Genomic DNA, 8,669 nt, shown 5'->3' with positions numbered 1-8,669 from the left:
AAAAGTCTTGAATTGTAAAATTAAACTCTTTTCTTGCAAATGTTCTTGCTGAACATTTGGTCAGTTTACCATCACTGCTTATTTTAGAAATGTAAAGTTCTTGGCTCCCAAGGTTACAATTTCTACTTATTTAATTTTAAACTATTTATTTCCCTTTACTTTCCTTTTTTAAACTATTTATTTAATTACTGCAGGTCCTGTTTCTGTCTAAAAGGAGGAGAAAACCACAAGCCCTTCCTGTTTTTTTTCCTAAAATATTTTTTATTGATTTATAATTGGCTTACTTGATCGGTCGTTGATGTCACCAACCAATCAGAAGGTGGTATAATGTTTGCCATAAAAATGATTTGTCCTACATGAAGGCTTGTCAATGAGAGACAGAGTAAGGAGGCAGGCTTCCCTCCTAGCAAATAAAGAAGCTGAGGCAGGCTGTGGACAGTTATACCGAGCTGCTGCTCTATTTATTTCTTCCCCCTGAGCAAAGGAGCTTTAGGACATCTGCCCAGCACTTTTGAGGTCCAGGTACAGTATTTAAACGAATCAACAATGACTTGAGTACTGTTTATGAAAGCAGGCCAGCTCCATTGTACAATTTTAGTGTTTTGTTCTGTAATTGTATTAAGAGCAAAGTGATCTATAACTATTCTGTTGTTTCTTTTTTTATATACTACAGGTATCTGGTTTGATCGAAGAATCAAAAGTTCCTAGGAGAGGAAGCAGCTGACACGTCGCAGTAAGAGAACAGTGTGAGATGCACTTCTCTTTTTGTATGGCTTTATTTTAGTCATATATATTTTTTATAAAGTCTTGTAAATAGAAAATCCATATACTCAAAATTTGAGAAGTACCAGAGCAAGGATGAGCCTTTTGGTGTGTCTTATAAGAAGAAATGGAACTAGTAGCAGGAATACTAGATAGCTCAGTAATGGAACCTTTGGAGGTAATTTTCAGAGGAGTTATTCACGTAATTGTAATATACCAATGTAGCAATTTTCAAAAGCCATTTACCCATGTAAAGTGCACTGACGTGTGTATAACCTATAGGCAATTCGGTGGGATATATTGCAGTAATTTAATTTCAAAAGCCCACTTACACAGGTAGGCTGTTCGAACAAGCCTTTCCCGAACCTAACTGAAACACCGCAATAATCACTGAGTGACTCACAGCACAATGTAAATAATCGCTCATCCCACTGTTAAGTTACTCTAGCTTTGTCTTCTTCTTCCCCCAGTTCTAGCACCCTTGTTTTATTGTAACTTTTTTGCTCCTCTCCACTTGTTTAATGCTCAAGGCTTTTACACCCCCTGTTAACTGTAAACCAGCATGATATGATTGTATCATGAATGCCGGTATAGAAAAGCTCTAAATAAATAAATAAATAAATACATAAATAAATAAATAAAGGTGTAAAACCCAGTTTTAAGAAGGTAAATGCTTTTTTAAATTACTCCCAAAATGTATAGGTCACTGATTCCAATGCAGCTCAGATTGGTGGCAAGTAAAAGTCTTTACCCTCTGAAAGCTGTTTAGTGCCAAGTGTCAAACTGGTTGATTGCCATGGTCCTATCTGGAATGGAAAATTATCCACATCACTATAGAACGACCAACAAATGTTGGGACTAATCAGTAGGGATGTGCAGAGCAAAAGTTTAAGTTCATATGTCCATAAGTCGAAAGGGGGTCCCATTTGCGGTCAATATGGACATATGGAGAATTCCATAATTTGAGCCTATGTCCATACGTGCAAATAAAAATTTAAACCCCTCACCCTCCTTAATCCCCCCCCAAAGACTTACTACAACTCCCTGGTGATCCAGCGAGGAGTGAGGACGCCATTTCTGAAATCCTTTGCGAGGAGCACGTGACGTCGGCGCCATGTCGGAGTGATGCGGCGTCACGTGATTCCCCGCGGGTTCGCTCCGGAATCCTCGTTGCACCCAAAAGGAACTTTTGGCCAGCTTGGGGGGGTCAGGAGGCCCCCCCCAAGCTGGCCAAAAGTTCCTTTTGGGCCGAACGAGCATCCCGGCGCGAACCCGCGGGGAATCACGTGACGCCGCATCACTCCAACGTGGCGCCGACGTCACGTGCTCCTCGCAAAGGATTTCAGAAATGGCGTCCTCACGCCTCGCTGGATCACCAGGGAGTTGTGGTAAGTCTTTGGGGGGGGATTAAGGAAGGTGAGGGGTTTAAATTTTTATTTTGGATCAACAATCGCGATTTCCAACGTATTCAACATAGCTATGTTGAATAAGTTGGAAATCCGATCGTTTACGTCTCATCACTTTTTTAAGTTAAAAAAAAAAAAGTAGCGTTTTACATTTAAGTTCAAAACGAATGCACACCCCTACTAATCAGCCCTCTTTTTGTCAGTCATAGCAAAGACATTAAAAACTGTACAGTCATGAGAGTGAAATCACCCTCTCCCCTCTCTCAAACTGAGTTGACACACATTAGCAGAGTAGCACAAGACACTTGCATTACCATTGCCTGTGCTGTAACCGTTCTTTGGATAAATAGAGAGAACTTCATTTTCCAGTGCTATTAGTATTGATTTCCAAGCAAACATTTCACCAGAATATTCTACTAGATAAAAAATGGAAGCAACTAATCAAAGGCATTCTGACTACCAACTGCTAGCAATGATTTTACATCTTTGCTAGTTTTTAAATCTGGGGTCAAAAGCATAAATAAAGGAATGGGAGAAATCCCAGTTTAGCTGAGAAATGCAGGCTTTGATTGGAATTTTTTCTGTTTCCTGGCATAGCAATTAGGAGTCAGGAGTAATAGCAGATATAACTTAGAATTAAAGGAGCTGAGCACACAGAATGCTTTTAACATCAAAATGTTACTAACAGCATTAGTAGTAAGGTTGAAATTACCACACTCTAACATACCTTAATGTGAGCATTACCTAACGCTCTTGTTGTATTTGTGCTGCTTGCATGCATGTTAGTATTACTGAATGTTAACAGCAACACAAATGCAAGTGATCCACCATGAAAAGATTATGCAGATGCCCTCATTAGATATTAATGTTGAATGTAGTATCCAGCTTTAATGCCTAAGAAGTTTAGATGGTAACTTTCAAACTGGCGCATGGGCGAGCATTGGTGCTCATTAGGGATGTGAATCATTTTTTGACGATTTAAAACAATTGTCAGATATATTTTAAATCGTCAAAAACTGTTAGAGCCGCGATACAATAGCAATTCCCCTGATTTATCGTCAAAAAATCGTAAATCGGGGGAGGGTGGGAAAACCGGCACACCAAAACAACCCTAAAACCCACCCCGACCCTTTCAAACAAATCCCCCACCCTCCCGAACCCCCCCAAAATGTTTTAAATTACCTGGGGTCCAGTGGGGGGGTCCCGGCATGGGAGGGGGGGAGGGCGGGAAAACCGGCACACCAAAACAACCCTAAAACCCACCCTGACCCTTTCAAACAAATCCCCCACCCTCCCGAACCCCCCCAAAATGTTTTAAATTACCTGGGGTCCAGTGGGGGGGGGGGGGGGTCCTGGCGCGATCTCCCGCTCTCGGGCCACAGCTGCGTTAATAGAAATGGCGCCGGCCCTTTGCCCTTACCATATGACAGGGCAAAGGTAGCGCCGGTGCCATTTTGGTTCCTGGCTCCCGACATCATGCATGCAGGAGATCGCTCCCGGACCCCCGCTGGACCCCCAGGGACTTTTGGCCAGCTTGGGGGGGCCTCCTGACCCCCCCACGAGACTTGCCAAAAGTTCAGCGGGGGTCTGGGAGCGACCTCTTGCACGCGGGCCGTATTGCCAATATTCAAAATGGCGCTGGCACTACTTTTGCCCTCACTATGTCAGTGAGGGCAAAAGTAGTGCTGGTGCCATTTTGACTTTTGCCCTCACTATGTCGACATAGTGAGGGCAAAAGTAGCGCCGGCGCCATTTTGAATATTGGCAATACGGCCCGCTTGCAGGAGGTCGCTCCCGGACCCCCGCTGGACTTTTGGCAAGTCTTGTGGGGGGGTCAGGAGGCCCCCCCAAGCTGGCCAAAAGTCCCTGGGGGTCCAGCGGGGGTCCGGGAGCGATCTCCTGCACTCGTGACGTCGGGTGTCAGGAACCAAAATGGCCCCAGCGCTACCTTTGCCCTGTCATATGGTAAGGGCAAAGGGCCATCGGCGCCATTTCTATTAACATACCCATATAGGGCTTTGCACAGGAAAATGCACGTAGAGGTGCACACAAACCCAGAGCAGCTTCAGCTTACTTTATTTCATCGTCCCCCTACTGTGTAAATTAGGGGTTTTTAAAAGGGGTGTGCACTGATGCTATTACCAGTTTTACCAGTTCATCCCCAGTTCAACCAGTTAAAAGATCAGTCCTCAAACCCCCCCCCCCAGTTTAATAGTCTTCACTCCGCCACAGATCTTACTGTTTCTCTTTATTTTTTTATTTGGCGTGCATAAGATTAGGTAAGTATTTATATGGACATCTCAGATTCACACCCCAAAATGCCCTTACCCCACCCAGACCATGCCCATGTCCCGCCCCTTTTTTGAAAACTTTCAAGATGTGTACACTCTAGGGGTGTGCATTCGTTTTGAACTTAAATGTAAAACGCTACTTTTTTTTTTTTTTAACTTAAAAAAGTGATGAGGCTAAAACGATCGGATTTCCAACTTATTCAACATAGCTATGTTGATCCAAAATAAAAATTTAAACCCCTCACCTTCCTTAATCCCCCCCCCCCCCAAAGACTTACCACAACTCCCTGGTGATCCAGCGAGGAGTCAGGACGCCATTTCTGAATTCCTTTGCGAGGAGCACGTGACGTCGGCGCCATGTCGGAGTGACGCGGCGTCACGTGATTCCCCGCGGGTTCGCTCCGGCACCCTCGTTGGGCCCAAAAGGAACTTTTGGCCAGCTTGGGGGGGCCTCCTGACACCCCCAAGCTGGCCAAAAGTTCCTTTGGGCCCAACGAGGGTGCCGGAGCAAACCCGCGGGGAATCACGTGACGCCGCGTCACTCCGACGTGACGCCGACGTCACGTGCTCCTTGCAAAGGAGTTCAGAAATGGCGTCCTGACCCCGCTGGACCACCAGGGAGTTTTGGTAAGTCTTGGGGGGGGGGGATTAAGGAGGGTGAGGGGTTTAAATTTTTATTTGCACATATGGGCATAGACTCAACTTATGGAATTCTCCATATGTCCATATTGACCGCAAATGACCCCCCCTTTCGACTTATGGACTTATGAACATAAACTTTTGCTCTGCACATCCCTGGTACACTCTGGGAGATATGTGTGTATCTCAGTGGCTTTTAAAATCCGCTCAGCGCATGCTAGCCCAACAAATTCACTCATCCCCTAATTAATGCACACATTGGGCTTTTAATATTCACCTTTTAATGTGAACCATTTAAAGCAGGAAATTTAAAGATACCTCAGGAGACATAGTTAATATATGCCGCTGGACTCCATATCTCATTATTCTAATTGAGTCTTCACAGCCCAAGATGCCATACCCTCTCTCCCAATCATCATGTGTGCCTCTGGGCTCCCACCCCACAGCATCTTTCAGATCCCCATTACTCCTCACACCACAACATTACCTCCTAGAATCCAATATGGGCCTTCTTTATCATTTAAGTCCCTTCATTTTCAGTACAGACCAATTTTTACCCATAAATTCCCAAATTTTTCCAAAGGTGACAATAGATTTATACTAATATTCACCCTAATTTTAGGCTGATTAAAAAGTTGCTTCAGAGCTTCAGATGCAGCATTTCAAGACCTCCAGCCACTGCTGGAAGCCAGTGTGAGTCAAAGTGCATGCTTGCTGTGTTTCAAGTCCTACCTTCCACCCCTACCAGTGAAAGTGCTTGCCCTCCAGTACCGCCCATGCTGTGTTTCAAGACCCACTTCCTCACCACCCCCCCAAGCAACCATAGTGCCTGCTTTCTGGTGCCACAAATGCATTTGAAGCAGGCCCTGTCCACCAGCAGCACTTCTTGGCTCTAGACAAAAACAGAAGTGCAGAGCATGGGAGTAAGCATGCTGCTGAATGAGAGGGGAAAAGACTAGAGCCACAGTAAGGATGAATGCTGTAGCAGTTTCTTGGGTTGTAGCACCTAATATGGAACCCAACATTGTGTAATTATAGCTTGGGTTATTTTTCTCTATATGCATCACCTTGCACTTATCCACATTAAATTTCATCTGCCATTTGGATGCCCAATTTTCCAGTCTCACAAGGTCTTCCTGCAATTTATCACAATCTGCTTGTGATTTAACTACTCTGAACAATTTTGTATCATCTGCAAATTTGATTACTTCACTCGTCGTATTTATTTCCAGATCATTTATAAATATATTGAAAAGTAAGGTCCCAATACAGATCCCTGAGGCACTCCACTGGCCACTCCCTTCCACTGAGAAAATTGTCCATTTAATCCTACTCTGTTTCCTGTCTTTTAGCCAGTTTGCAATCCACAAAAGGACATCGCCACCTATTCCATGACTTTTTACTTTTCCTAGAAGCCTCTCATGAGGAACTTTGTCAAACGCCTTCTGAAAATTCAAGTATACTACATCTACCGGTTCACCTTTATCCACATGTTTATTAACTCCTTCAAAAATGTGAAGCAGATTTGTGAGGCAAGACTTGCCTTGGGTAAAGCCATGCTGACTTTGTTCCATTAAACCATGTCTTTCTATATGTTCTGTGATTTTGATGTTTAGAACACTTTCCACTATTTTTCCTGGCACTGAAGTCAGTCTAACTGGTCTGTAGTTTCCCGGATCACCCCTGGAGCCCTTTTTAAATATTGGGGTTACATTTGCTATCCTTCAGTCTTCAGGTACAATGGATGATTTTAATGATAGGTTACAAATTTTTACTAATAGATCTGAAATTTCATTTTTTAGTTCATTCAGAACTCTGGGGTGTATTCCATCCAGTCCAGGTGATTTACTACTCTTCAGTTTGTCAATCAGCTCTACCACATACTCTTTATGTTTATAAAAGATAATTTATGCATGTACAGATACAGAACATGCTATTTACGTGCTTAGGGGCGGATTTTCAGAGCCCTGCTCGCGAAAATCCGCCCAAAACCGGGCAGATTTACGCGAGCAGGGCCCTGCGCGCCGGGAAGCCTATTTTACATAGGCCTCCCGGCGCGCGCAGAGCCCCGGGACTCGCGTAAGTCCCGGGGTTCTCCGAGGGGGGGCGTGTCGGGGGCGTGTCGGGGGCGGGCCCGGTCATCGCGGCGTTTCGGGGGCGTGTCGGCAGCGTTTTGGGGGCGGGTACGGGGGCGTGGCTACGGCCCGGGGCGGTCCGGGGGCGTGGCCGCGCCCTCCGTACCCACCCCCAGGTCGCGGCCCGTCGCGCAGGAGGCCCGCTCGCGCGCGGGGATTTACGCCTCCCTCCGGGAGGCGTAAATACCCCGACAAAGGTAAGGGGGGGGTTTAGACAGGGCCGGGCGGGTGGGTTAGGTAGGGGAAGGGAGGGGAAGGTGAGGGGAGGGCAAAGGAAAGTTCCCTCCGAGGCCGCTCCGATTTTGGAGCGGCCTCGGAGGGAACGGGGGTAGGCTGCGCGGCTCGGCGCACGCCGGCTATACAAAATCCATAGCCTTGCGCGCGCCGATCCAGGTTTTTAGCAGATACGCGCAGCTCCGCGCGTATCTACTAAAATCCAGCGTACTTTTGTTTGCGCCTGGAGCGCAAACAAAAGTAGGCTATTCGCGCGCCTTTTAAAATCCGCCCCATACAGTATATACTATTTTTATGCATGGAACCCCTTTGAAAATGTTCTCAATAGATTTGCAAATACACAACTGTAGTGTTGTTGACTCCCCAACCAAACCCTGCCTCTGATCCCACCTACTTTTCCTGTGGGACAAAGGATGCACATTGCTGAACCCCATGCATACTTTTATCCGCATTCTAGTGAGCAATTTTAGACAGCCCTTTCACGCAGGTGAGTAGCCATTTATTGTATATAAGTAAATGGCTTTTGAATGTTGCCCTTATAAAATTTAAACATCTAACCTAGGAAGGATCAAATGTATAAGTTCATGGTATTTTTTTTCTCAGGGTATAACAGAACAATATGAGGGATACCTTTAGTATAACAATATAACAAAAGAATGGAATGGATATTAATTATGAATATGTAATAGAAAGGACACATTATAAACAGTGTGCATGTGAAATTATGGGACTGATATTTATAGCATGAATGTGTAACAGGAGAATGGAGTGGATCATAATTTGTTTCTGTATTGTAGGGACTTTCATTTTCAGCTATTTTATTTTTCCCCAAAATGTATCTGTGTTTGTTTTTGTTTTGTTATAACAAATACATGTGGGAGCAAAATCACTGATTTTCTCGTGTTTGCATTTATTTTCATAAACACTAAAAAATTCCCAGAAAAAACAAAATAATATCTGAAAATGAAGGTTTTATGTATTTGCAAGAGACATGAAAACCAGAGGTATGATACTGAAATAAAAAAAACAAACTGAGGAACAATGCAAAGAGACTATGATTTAAATTGTGATTTTATGTATTTTACAGGTAGTGGTACTGATATCATCAAGTCAGTATGGGAAATATCCAAAAAAAAGAGTTTGATACTACAGAAACTCCTGCAGCTAAAAACACAGACTGGATGTCTTCAGTTCCAGATGAA

The 8,669-nt window shown here is 44.4% G+C and overlaps 1 long non-coding RNA gene across 1 annotated transcript; it reads left to right on the top strand.

Moving 5' to 3' along the window:
• The first annotated feature begins 427 nt into the window (after window positions 1-427).
• Window positions 428-8,575, top strand: LOC115093289. Its single transcript, XR_003857267.1, has 3 exons — window positions 428-522; window positions 674-746; window positions 8,555-8,575. It is a non-coding gene; the product is annotated as an uncharacterized LOC115093289 (long non-coding RNA).
• The last annotated feature ends 94 nt before the right edge of the window (window positions 8,576-8,669 follow it).

Source organism: Rhinatrema bivittatum, chromosome 6, assembly GCF_901001135.1.
Source record: "Rhinatrema bivittatum chromosome 6, aRhiBiv1.1, whole genome shotgun sequence".
NCBI lineage: Eukaryota > Metazoa > Chordata > Amphibia > Gymnophiona > Rhinatrematidae > Rhinatrema > Rhinatrema bivittatum.
The sequence above is the reverse complement of the archived record's forward strand: the minus strand, read 5'-3'. Positions and strand labels throughout refer to the sequence as shown.